Below are 14014 nucleotides of genomic sequence, written 5' to 3' on the forward strand. Positions count from 1 at the left end.
TCTTGGCAACAGTTGGCATTGCCAGACTTTTTAATTATAAATCTAGTATATGTAAAATGGTAGCTAATTATGGTCTCAATTTTCATTTTTGATTACTAATTAAAGTATTTTGCCATATGTTTAATCACCATTGTTTTCCATGCCTCCTTTTATCTTCTGTCTAATATTATTAATTTCTACTCTTTTATTTATTAATTCCTCTGCTTTGCGTTCTTTGATTTATTCTTTTGTTCTTTTTCTAAGCTGGTACGTAATTAATTTTTAGCCTTTCTTCTTTGCTAATATAAACAATTAAGCTTATATACTTTGTTGTATACCGTCTTCCACTATATCTCACAAGTTTGAATATGCAGTACTTTCACTATCATTCAGTATTTTAAATTTTTCAGTATGATTTCTTTTGAATCATGACATATTTAGTAGTTTTTCAAATTATGTTAAAATATTTAAAATTTATATTGTTATTATTGATTTCTAATTTAATTCCATTTTGGTCAGAGAATATGGCTGTTCTAGTTATCTATTTCTGCATAACAAACCACGCAAGGCAATGGCATAAAACAATAGCGGTTATTTTACTTATAGATCCGGGAGCTGACTGGACTCAGCTAGGCAATTTGTCTTCACTGTCTCTTGGGCAATTGCAGTCAGATGGTGGCTGGGATTAGGGTCTCTCAAAGGCTTCTCCATTCACGTGTCTGGTGCTGGGCTGGGAAAACTCAAACATCTGTGGACTGAAACAGCTGCAGCTCCTCTGTCATCTCTTTCTCTCTCTCTCTCTCTCTCTCTCTGGCCTTTCCCCTTGGTCGCCACATCACAGCCTCAGGGTAGATAAACTTCTTACATGGAAGACTCCAGAGTGAGTGATTGTCCCAAGAAAAACTCTCTGTCACTACATGACCTTTTCTAACCCACTTTGGAAGTAAAGCAGAATCACTTGTGCCACATTCTAGTCATTGAAGGTCATAGGAACACCTGGGTTCCAGGGGAGGAAGCATTGACTCCGCCTTTTGATGGGAGGATTGCAAAAGATTTTGTGGACATATTTTAAAACCACCATAGTGGTCAATGTAATACCACTTTGAAATTTGTTGGGATTTGCTTTATGGATTACTATATGGTCATTGTTTTTGTTTTGTTTTTTTTGTTTGGTCTTAATGTTGAATGTTGAGAATGTATATGTTCTAATTGATGGATACAGAAATCTACAAATGATCATTAAAATTTTTCTATTTTATTTTATTTTTTGTCTGCTCAACCTACCCAAAATTGAGAGAAGTCTGTTGAAATCACCACCAACATGATATTTGTCAATTTCTCCCTCTAATTCTACTGGGTTTTGCTTTGTATATTTTGAGGTTATTTTATTAGGGACACATAGCTTCAGAATTGTTTTATTTTCCTCTTTAAATGAACTTTTTAGTGTTGCATAGTAATGTTCTTCATCACTTATGGTCCTTCTTGAATTAAATGCTTCTTGAATTAAAGCCTTTTATCTCTATCTATGTAGCTACCTAATTTTCTTTTGCTTAGTATTTGCCTGGTGTATCTTTTTCTAACCTTTTACTTTCAATCTTTTCATATCCTAAAGTTTTTGATGTGGCTCAGGTAAACACTATATAGCTGGATTTTTATTTTTATTGGAGACCAACATAACCTATCAGTTTTGGCTTCTAACTGGCAAGTTGAGGCCATTTATATATATTATTATTACTGCTAAAAACTGATTTGGACATATATGCCTCCTTATTTTGTGGTTTTTGTTTTTTTATTTTTTTTTTGGAGAGAAAGATTGGCCCTGAGCTAATATCTGTGCCAGTCTTCCTCTATTTTGTCCGTGGAACGCCACCACAGCATGACTTGCTGAGCGGTGTGTAGGTCCACGCCCAGGACCGGAACCCACGAACCCTGCGCCGCCAAAGCGGAGCTCGAGAACTTAGCTGCTACGCGGGCGGCCGGCCCCTATTTTGTGTTTTTTATTTGACCTGCTCTCTTCTATGCCTTTAACCTCTGCCTTTTTTGCTTCAAAAAATTTAAATCTCTATGTTTTCTTGTTCCACTTTTTCCCTATACTAATTTAGAAGTAATACACTATTTCTATTCTTTCAGAGATTATTCTTGAAATTTTGCTATGCATCCTGAATAAATAAATACAAGGGCCTTAGAACTCTCTACCCCAATTATTCACTCCTGACTTATTATTGTCTCTGTAATTGTCTTTTTTTAAGCCTAACAAATTAGACCTATTATTATTATTAATACCTCTATTTTCTATAGACAGTTTTGTTTTCTACTTACCTGCATTTTACCAATTTCTTTGCTCTCCAGTCTTTCTTGACTCTCAGACTTTTGAGGTCATTTTCCCTTTTCTTTACGTCAATCCTTCAAAATCTCCATTGGTAAGTTGTATTGGCTGTTAACTCCCTCTTATTCTTATTTATCTGAAAACGTCTTTCACCTTCATTCTTTTTTTTTTTTTTCTGATGAGGAAGAGTGTCCCTGAGCTAACGTCTGTGCCCATCTTCCTCTATTTTGTATATGGGTCGCCGCCACAGCATGGCTTGATGAGTGGTGTACGTCCACGCCCAGGATCCGAACCTGTGAACCCTGGGCCTCCAAAGCAGAGTGCACGAACTTAACCACTATGCCACTGGGCTGGCCTCTCACCTTCATTCTTAAAAATTTGTCTTTCTGGGCACATAATCCAGTTATCCTCTCTCGCTCTCCCTCTCTCAATTGGAAGATATTCCAATGTTCTCTGGTTTATATTTTTGCTGTTGTCAAGTATGCCGTCAATCTAAATTGCCATTTTCTGCAAGTGAGCTCTCTTTTCTCTTTAGTACTTTTAAGATTTTTTTTCTTTTTAAAGTATTCTGCAGGTTCACTAAATGGTGTCTGGGTGTGGATTTCTTTGTATTTATTCTGCTTGGCATACTTTGTGCTTCCTGTACTTACGGATTCATGTATTTCATCAGTTCTGAAAAATCCTCAGCCGCTATGTACTGAAACGTTGGCTCTTTGTTCCATCCTCTATATTAACTCCTTCTGGGACACTAAAATGCTTATGTTCGACCTTATCATTTGATATTTCATCTTCTCCTAAACCCTCTCTCCTGTTTTTTTTATTAGGGTTTATATTTGCCAGCAGATTTAGGTTCACAGCAAAGTTGAGAGGAAGTTATAGAGATTTCACATATAACTCCAACCCTCTACATGGATTCATAGCCTCCCCCATCAACATCCCCCTCCAGAGTGGTACATTTGTTACAATTGATGAACCTACATAGACACTTCATAATTACCAATGTTCATAGTTTACGTTAAGGTTCACTTTTGGTGTTGTACATTCTATGAGTTTGGACAAATGTATAATGACATGTATCCACCATTATAGTATCATACAGAATAGTTTCACTGCCCTAAAAATCCTCTATGCTCCACCCATTCATCCCTGCCTCCCTCCCAACCACTGATGTTTTTACTGTCTGCATAGTTTTGCCTTTCCCAGAATGTAAAATAGTTGGAATATAAAAGGCAAAAAAAAAAAAAAAGAAAAGAAATTGGGGAGGTCGGGGAAGGAAAGTAAGAGAAGAAAAGGTCAGAAGAAAATACAACAAAATATCATGCTCAATTATTGAATGTTATGGGAAATAAATTTATATTTAAGAGCACTATGCCAATGTAGAGTATTATTACATACCAGACAGGCTACATAATGACTCAAATGTAGAAGGTTATAGTGCAGGAAAACAAAACACCAGAACATATACTGTCATCTTTTTATTAGGTTGGTAGTGTTTTAAAAAGTGTTTGTGTCACTGTGAGTAAAGGCTTGGGTGCAGAGTGTTCTATCAGTAATACTTTGGGATAGTGGCTGGGTATTCTTTTCTAATAACCACAATAGGTTTCTTGGAAGCAAGAATAAATTTAGAAGAGAGATTAAGTGTATGAAAGTGGAAAAGTACTCACTCAAAGTGTGAAAAAAAAATCACACAAGTAGTAATAGAAACGTTCCATTTTTAAAATCCAGGTGGGAGGATTAAAATCAAAATATGATTGGCATTGGGCTGGCCCCGTGGCTTGGTGGTTAAGTGCACGCGCTCCGATGCTGGTGGCCCGGGGTTCGGATCCCGGGCGCGCACCAAGGCACCACTTCTCCGTCCATCCTGAGGCCGAATCCCACATACAGCAACTAGAAGGATGTGCAGCTATGACATACAACTATCTACTGGGGCTTTGGGGGGAAAAAATAAATAAATAAAATCTTTAAAAAAAAAAAAATATGATTGGCAAAGTAAAGGAGTGACATAGGAAAAAAAAGAAAAGGAAGAATTCATTTGTAAGAAGGTCATTTGAGTGAAGAGCCTCAAAATTCGACCAAATCAAATTGCATGGTCTGAATTTGATGAGCAAAAGTATAGGGACCATACCACATGCCTTGTGAGGCCTCAGTGATAGTAAAGGACGGTTATCCAGAAAGGAGAAAAGCTTAGCTTGTGGATTTCTGAGAAATGTGGTTCTGGTACAGGTTTAGGAAACATGAGAAACTGGCCCTTAAGGGAAAAGAGTTCTACCATAGCATGTACAATCCTGGGATCTGCAGCAGCATGCTCAGTGGACCAGAGTTTTCAGTTTTGAATTGGTGTGAGGTATGGTGGCCTATAGAGTGGATGCTTTTTCCTTTCCACCATTTTTTTTTAATTAGTAGCATTTTTGAATGCTGGATGTGTTTAGAGCCCTATAGATGGAAGTGAATGTGAATATAAATTCAGTGTTATGCTGTACATCAGGACAAACTAGAATCTAAAGACAGATAAAGGGACCTGAGAGAACCTCTGAGCCAATCCCTTCATTTTACATTTGAGGAAAGGGGAGACCTGACATAGTGCTCCAAGCTCACATAGTTTGAGCTTTAAAGCCCTGGTCATGATCATCATTGCAGAGAGGCCCAGATTCAAGTTCTCGCTCCCTCAGTTATTAGCGGTATGAAATCAAGCAAACTATGTAACCTCTCTGAGTTGAATTCCTTACCTGTAATAATAAAATTTACCCTCTAATTATATTGTATTTTCAACTTAAAATCCTTAGTTAAATGATCCAGCATCCTTGTTTTACTATGTAAATTATATCTATTTTTATTTATATATAATAAAATATATATACTTATATATAAAGTCTAATATATTGTATATCATACTTATTATATGTATATAATTTTAAAAATAAACCAAGGAGCAAAAGATAGTATTATATGAGCAACTCAAGGCCACTGATAGTGTCTGTGACCAAGTTGGGAACATGATTTATGTCAAATGTTTTTCCTCTACACATGCATGGACTTAAGAACCCTCACAGATTCATTTTTCTAATTCAGAGAACCCAGAGAACTCAGTCATAAAATTCAGTGGGTTTTTTTAATTCTTTTTTTTACTTTTTATATGTTTGTTTTGTCAGCCCATCAAAAAGATGACAATAATCCATACAGAAATAGTTGTTTGTTCAACAACAGAATATTTGTATAGGAGAGATCCTATCTAGTCCGTTCTCTCCCGATAAATCTCCAAACATCAGTCTTTCACAATTCATAATTCTTATTGCCAGGCCTGCTTTTAAAAAGTATAATTTGTTGCCTTGCAGTTCCCCAAAATACAGCTTAATCTAACTGAATCCGTAAGAGATAATTGACCAAGTTAGTTATGCACGAAAAGCCAAGCTTGACAATGCGCTACAGCTCCATTCTCCTGTTGACTGTTAAAGTAAGCTAATGATCTGGGGCTGTGTAGGGGTTTCCAGAAATAACTCTGTAACGGCCAACATGCTGTAGTTAGCAGCTAAGAAAAAGAACTGTTTATTTTTTTTCAGGCAATTGCCCAAACCCGTGCCATAGTATCTTTCATTCAGGACCCTATCTACTATGAAGAAACAGCAACACAGTACAACTCAAACGAACACAAAACGTCTCCTTAGTCAAAACAAACTCGTGAGTGATTTCACTCAGATTTTCAAAACTATGGTAGAGAATTTTCTTGGAGCAGATGCTTTAGAATGGCATCTGGATATTGATTTAAAAGTCAGAGTTTAGGAGGAACCACATAAATGGCTCTTTTATACAAGGTGGTAGAAAGCAATGCTAAAAATAGGTTTTTGGCCACAAGGTGAAAGGTATAAAAATGGCCATCTTGGCATTGCCCTGGTTCCAGAAAAACTTAGTTCTAAGATTTATTTGTTAGTAAATATAGATGCACACACACATACAGTGCACTTATGGAGAAAGTTTCTCAAAAACTCACTCTCCCCGGGTCTCCAATTTATACCCTGCCCCTGCTAGGCTTCTGCAGCAGGTCTTTCTGGAGGCCTCGCTCTATGCAAAGTGTCTCTACGTGATGCTACGGGAGATAGAAAGATCAAACAAGACAGCTAGAATATTTCTTTGAGTAAATAATAAAACCTATAACTAAAATTAAAGCAAAAAATCCCACGCATTAAATGACCTTGTTTTGCAAACTGATTTTGTGTCTTAGACACACTTCTGGCTTCAAATTGTCTTGGGAAAACTGCTTAAATAAACTCCTCATTAATAATTGAAAAGAACAAATAGATAAGACCTTTGAATTTTGTTTGAATCTTGTTGATTTTTTAAATATCATAAAGAAGCTTAAAAGGTAGATGACAAACTAGTAAAAATATTTTTATAATAAATGACAAATGGTTAATATCTCTAATATATAAATAATATTAAAAAATCAGTAAGAAAAGACAAAAATGCTTCATCAAAAAGAAAAAGAGCTAGGGGTTGACCCTGTGGAATGGTGGTTAAGTGCAGAGTGCTCCGGTTCAGTGGCCTGGGTTTGCGGGTTTGAATCCTGGGCGTGGACCTACACCACTCGTCAGCCGTGCTGTGGCAGTGACCCATGTACAAAGTAGAGGAAGACTGGCAAAGATGTTAGCTCAGGGCAAATCTTCCTCAGCAAAAAGGAAAAAAAAAAGAGCTATAGGATTAAATAGGCAATTTAAAATATACAACTGGTTAATAAATATGAAAATATTCAATGAGTATAACAAAAGGACCAGAAACAAAAGGACAAATATTGTATGATTCCACTTATAGGAGGTACTTGGAATAGTCAAATTCCTAAACACAGCAAGTAGAACAGTTGTTAGAAGGGGCTGGGGGGGAGGAGAATGGGGAATTATTGTTAAATAGATACAGATCTTCAGTTGGGGAAGATGAAAAGTCCTGGAGATGGATGGTGGTCACAGTTGCACAACAATGTAAATGTACTTAATGCCGCTGAACTGTATCTTTAAAAATGGTTAAAATAGAATTTTTTTTCTTCTTTTTTTGCTGGGGAATTTTGCCCTGAGCTAACGTCTATTGCCAATCTTCCTCCTTTTTCGCTTGAGGAAGATGAGACCTGTTCTAACATTTGTGCCAGTCTTTCTCTATTTTGTATGTGGGTCACTGACACAGCATGGCTGATGAGTGGTGTAGGTCCACACCTGGCTTCTGAACCCAGGAATCCGGGCTGCTAAAGCAGAGTGCACCAAACTTTAACCACTATGCCTGGGGGCTGGCCCCTAAAATAGAAAATTTTATGTTATGTGTATTTTACTACAGTAAAAAAAAATCAGCCAGTTTAGTATTCAAACAAATGCAGACCTAAACAGTAATGAGATTTTTTTTGCTTGTTAAATTAGCAATAGAAATGGAAATTATAATGCTGGCAATACTTAATGTGAAGAGAAATGCGTACGTTCAAACACTGCTGAAAAGAGGTACAAACTTTCTGGATGACACTTTAGAAATATATATTAAATGTACTAATACCCTTTGATCTCTCAATTCAAAGTAAGTGAATTTGCCTAAGTAAATTATAATTCTTACTCCTTAAAATATACAAGAATGTTCAGTAAAGAAAAAATAGTGAAAAAATAAAGGCTCAACATTGTAACTAATTCATAGTATATCCATAAGAGGCAATATGAAGCAACTGTAAAAACATCATATTCTTCAGGTATATTAAGTGAAATAAACTATTACAAAACAATATATACTATGATCCCAATTTTGTACAATAAAATATCTGTACATAAAAAACTAAGAGGATAGACATGAAAATGTAATACATCTGTAATTGTCTATGGTAGTTATGAGAAGGTTTAATTTTTTTCTTTATACTTTTCTATATTTCCTAAACGTTTTAATAATGAATATATTATAATCATAAAATTTAAATAAGAAACCAAAAGATTAAATATTATTGGTACTTATAAAATAACGTTGTCCATCCTCAGCTTTCAATGAATTATTTGCTACAAGCTCAAAAAATAACTATTAAATCGAGAATAATGTCAGAACAGACAAAGAATCAAAGCATGCCATTAAAATTGGCTAATTCAGTGGGAAAGTAGCTCAGTTTCTTTCATGGAGTCAAAAATGATGGCAATTTTTACTTTTCACGGGCTTGATTTTTGTGTCATCAGAGGCCACATGAAAGACTTAGAGCCATCATTGGTGAAGATCGAATGGAATTTGGGGGTGGCAGGAACACTGACTAGGTGCCAGCACTTCTGGGGGCACTTCTTCTCTGCCATTTTGAGCAGTGAGGCTTGAACTACTCAGCTACCCAAGCTGTTAAATGAAATAGCCTTTAATAGGAGATTCTACTGTAAATATTGTAATTATCTCAGCAAAGCATGCCCATTGATTTATCAAATCAGGATGGAGAATTCATTATGTTCAAACACTCTACTGAACCATTACAGAACTGATCTCTTCCAGCAAAAGAGCTTTCTCCTCCAAGCCCTCTCTCCATGTTCATTTTTTCTTTTTTGTCATTTACTGAAGTATTTTTTTATTGAGATATAATTAACGTATAACATTATATTAGTTTCAGGTATAAAATGTAATGATTCAATATATGTATATATTGCAAAATGATCACCATAGTTAAGTCTAGTTAACATCCATCATCACACATAGTTACACTTTTTTTTTTCCTGCGGTGAAAACTTTTTTTTTATTGTTTCAAAATAATTTTTTTTATTGAGGTAACATTGGTTTATAACATTATATAAATTTCAGGTGTATATCATTATATTTTGATTTCTGTGTAGACTACATCATGTTAACCACTCAAAGACTAATTATCATCCATCTCCATACACATGTGCCCAGTCACCCTTTTTGCCCTCCTCCCTCCCCCCATCCCCTCTGGTAACCACTAATCTAATCCCTGTATCTATGTGTTTGTTATTGTTGTTTTTATCTTCTATCTATGACTGAAATCATACGGTATTTGACTTTCTCCCTCTGACTTATTTTGCTTACCATAATACCCTCAACATCCATCCATGTTGTCACAAATGGCTGGATTTCATCGTTTCTTATGGCTGAGTAGTATTCCATTGTGCATATATACCACATCTTCTTTATCCATTTGTCCCTTGATGGGCACTTAGGTTGTTTCCAAGTCTTGGCTATTGTGAATAATGCCGAGATGAACACAGGGTACGTATATCTTTACACATTTGTGTTTTCATGGTGAGATCTTTCAAGATCTACTCTCTTAGCAACTTTCAAATATACAATATAGTATTATTAACTATAGTCACTATGCTGTATGTTATTTCCCCAGGACTTACTTATTCATGTTCATTTTTGTTTCACCAGCATACTGCATTTTCTAGGGTCTGATAAATATTTGTTGCATGATAAAAGAACTATGCCAGACTGGATCATGTTTGGGGCTTAAGTGATTATCCAAAAAGTAGATTTATATCACATTTATGCAAGAACAAGGGACTCCTCTGATAGATATCTCTGATAGATGAAGTTAACCTTCTGCATATTTTAAACTTAAATTGTTCAAAAGATGAAGTCAAAAAAGGTCTGACTGAACAAGAGAGCTACTCGAGGTAAAATTAAAAGGGGGTAAATTTATTTATTTAAGAGGCCTAAGCCCTCTCTTTTTTCTCCTCTTTCCCCATCCTATACCCCCAGAATTTGGGTTTTAAACACTGAAAAGGCTAAATACCAGGGAAGATGGCGGAGGAAGAAGCCAGACTTGGGTCACTGAAGTTTAAACATAAATGAATGTTTTAAGGACAACCATTACATTTCAAATTTAATTATTTCTCTTAATTAAATATACTGTTTAAAAATTATTTTCAAATCCTTCTATGATTTGTCCTATTTCCTTTGAACATTACAAGTAAAAATTATTTGCCACACTAATTTCACAATGCTCCACTGAACACTAATTATATTACGACATTTTCCAAGCACGGGAGTCTTTAGTTCCTGTGGGAGAGAGAGAAATTTCCAAAGAAATTGCTTGGCTCGTATCACTAGAGCAGAGGTTTAAACTAGTTGCCCCAGGGCTAAATGAAGCCCAAAGTTGAAATTACTTGGAATAGGTTTAGATTTTTTTAATTAGTTGCTAGCATCAAAAAATTGGGAGATTTAATATAAAAATATAGAAATCTAGGGGCTCTTGAAAAATCTTTAGGGGGCCGGTCTGGTGGTGCAGTGTTCGCATGCTCCTCTTTGGCGGCCTGGGGTTTGCAGGTTTGGATCCGGAGCGCAGACCTACACCACTCATCAACACATGCTGTGGCGGCATCCCACATACAAAATGGAGAGAGACTGGCACAGATGTCAGCTCAGGGCCAATCTTCCTCACCAAAAAAAAAAAAAAAAAGAAAGAAAGAAAGAAAAATCTTTAAATCCAGAACAATGGGGTTGCTGTGTTAACACATGCCAATAATCAAGTGAGCCTGACTGGCGCTGCCCTCTTGATGGGGTCCTGGGCTCCCCGGTTCTCTCCTTCCCACTGTGGCTCGCCTTACTCACCAGCATTACCTGCTTGAGTGCCTGTAGATACTTGACTTTTGCTTCTTATTTTTTTTTAACACAGAACAGTAGAAGAATGCAAAATGATGTCCCTGGATAATATCAATGATATCTAATGTCAATCATTAAAACAGTAGGAACCAGGGAGTTGCCCTCTTAGTCACTCAACCTTCTGTCATGCAGTTTAGGAGTGAGCTATGTTATTTTTCTTTCCTTGGTAAAACTACAGTTGAATGTGAAAGCATTCAAATGGACAGGGTACTGTGACAGCCCTGTGAAGAGCTTCCATGAAGTAGATGCCCAAACCAAGAAGAACGTGGCAGGAGGTAAACATCACAAGTCCTTGTGTCAAGTCTTTCCTTTTTTTCTAATGTGCCATTGAGAACAAATAACTAACAACTGTAGCAAAAAAACTGGGTGTGATTTGTGATGGGTTTTTATTCTCATGTATTGATGGGCTTTTGGAGGACCTTATAGACGGCTGGTGGGGAAATCGGCTACATTAATCCCTGCCTCTTAGAGTCCAATATTTCAATACCCAAATCTCACTTAATGCAGATCAGCTAACAAGCCCAGTCTAGTGCCATCTACCTAGGACAGACAAATGAAACCTTGGGTGACGAGTTGGAGGTTAAGAGAGAGAAAGGACTCTGAGCTGTCCTGGGGACCTCTTTCATCTGGTGAAGACCACTGTTCCTTGACACTCAGTGACTTTTCCACTCCTTCCTTCCCCAGTTTGTCAAGGCTCCTCAGATTCACAAAGGTTCACGTCAAGGTCTTGTTTTGTTTTGATCTTCTCCTGGATAATTATTCAACTACAAATTGCATGTTTTTGTCTGATGTGCTTACTTAGTAACTTATAATAATAATGGCAAAGATTATTGAGGGCTTATGTGCTAAGCACTTATGTGTATTATCTTATTCTAACTTCCCTAAAAACTCCGTGAGGTATGCACTATTTCAACGTCCTGTTTTGAAGATGAAGAAACTCAAGTTTGAGAGCCTAAATAATGTGTTCATCATATAGCTAGGAAGTGGCCTGCTCCAAAAGTCTTCCTTTCAACCACAATTCTACAAGTGTAGCAGCCTTCAAAATGTAGCATGTCCATTTCTAACAGGAGTAAGAATTAAAACTATAAAAATTGAGGTCTGGCCCAGGACACAGGCTGTGTCAATAAACCAAAGAATGGAAGATGATAAGATTCAGTGAAGGCCAAATACAAACCAATGCATCACCAAGGAAAATGTTTTTAGAGTTATTAGTATTATTAGATAATAAGCAAGCCACATAACACAAACCTCCTGAGAGATGTAATGAAATTAGAGAAGATCCAGAGAAGACAACATCAACAATCAAAGAGAAAGGAATGGGCTTGAACAAGAAGAGACAAAAAGATAAGCATGTTTTATTCTGGAAAGATGAATACTTAGTGGGGTGGGTATATCAGGATTGCACAGACTCCTAGAAACCTAATTAAATTAAACTACAACTTCATCCGGCTACCAATAAACATTAAGAACTTATATGAGAATTGATACACTTTGGAGGAGATGCTTAGAATATCTATATTTTTAAGGTTTGGATTTTGAATAAATGAGGGAAATTAGTATGTTTAGGAGGTGTATTCCTATTTTCTAAGTTTGAAGGGCACACTGCAGCCTGGGTGATCTTTTCAAAATGCAAAATGGGATACCTTCATCCATTAAAATGGCTTCTCACTTTATCACTGTTGAGGATAAAACAGTCCTTAACACAGTCATACAGGGAATGGAAAGTTCTTGCCCTTACGTTTCCAGCCTCCCCTTGAAGCGCACTCCCCCTTGCTGACAATCTGACAGTTGTGGCCGGTCTGACAGTTCCCCTAGCATCCAGACTTCAGAGGGCAGCTCCCTCTTCTTGTCGTCTTGGGCAAGGTCAGGTCCCCTCTTCCTGGCCCTCCCAGCACCTCTTTTTCATAAGCCCCTTGTTGCTTCTCCAGAGACTGTGAACTCTGAGCAGGCAGAGGCGGGCCTGCCCTTGCTCACCCTTGTGTCCCAGGCAGTTATAAGTAGGAGAAAGCCCTGGAAATGTCTGAATAGAGGAGCCCATGCCCTCCTGAGATGCCACTCTGCCAAGATGAATTCTGGTTTGGGTAAATTAGGGAGCCAGTGGTGAAGTTAGCTTTTTTTGGGGAAAAAAAAAAAAAAACTAGGGTGAAAAAGAGTCTTGTGTATGTAAGCTAAGACATGGCTATGAAATCAATACATTTTAGACTATAATTACCAGAGACTAATTTCTCCAATTTGCATTTAACCTTATTTAAATACAGACTCTGCCTCCAGCTCTCCTATCCCTTCCCCTGCTTTATATATCTCTCCATCTAAAACACTATATATATTTCACTTATTTATTTTGTTTGTCGTGCATGCTCTCCACTAGGAAGGAAACTCCAGGAAGGAAGGGACATTTGTCTTTTTCGCTCACTGCCACATCGTCACGGCCTAGAACAGTGTTTGGCACACAGTAAATGCTCTCCTTGTGTTTGTTGAATGAACGGGTTTAGGTTAGTAGTTTTCTTTGCCCAGAGGAAATAGAAAGCATCAATTAGCCCCAAAGCAAAGTTTCATGGAACCCCAGTCTAGATTTTTAAAAATCTTACAGAGGGTATTCAATTGTGATGTTTAAAAATGAGGCTTCCTTAGTTCAGGGGCCCTCAAACAGTGCATCAGAATCACCTGAGGGCTTGTAAAAATGCAGATTCTTGCCATCAGAGATTCTAAATCTGCAGGCTGGAGTGGGCCCATCACAGTTCCAGGAGGTGTATTAGTTTGTGGCTCAAGGGCCACGGTGTGAAAAAAACTGGCTGTGATTGTGCAAACAGTAGACTCAACACTTGCTGAGTAAAAATCAGTCTTTCTCTACAGCTGTGTGAATTACTGACATTCGTTCTGTACCCCTGTGGGCTTTAGCATGAATAATGAATGTCCAAGGGACAGGTACTCTTCTCCCCCATTTTACAGATCAAGAAAGACTGTTCATCCCTACCTCCCCGCTTCCCCTCTCTTCCCGCGAATTTACGCGGTTCCCACCAGGATGAGAGGCAGAATCACAGAGGTGAAAAAAAACCACGTGTAAAGCTACCAAGAAAAAGAGGGAAAGTGCACTGTGTCCCAGCGTGC

General features: G+C 37.3%; 1 protein-coding gene across 1 annotated transcript in view; it reads left to right on the forward strand.

The window, feature by feature from the left end:
• Positions 1-14014, forward strand: part of LOC101398187 (rho GTPase-activating protein 7) — a 168325-nt gene that overhangs the window by 109152 nt on the left and 45159 nt on the right. The window lies entirely within an intron of this gene.

This window comes from Ceratotherium simum, chromosome 28 (genome assembly GCF_057802395.1).
Source record: "Ceratotherium simum simum isolate JZ-2026a chromosome 28, ASM5780239v1, whole genome shotgun sequence".
NCBI lineage: Eukaryota > Metazoa > Chordata > Mammalia > Perissodactyla > Rhinocerotidae > Ceratotherium > Ceratotherium simum.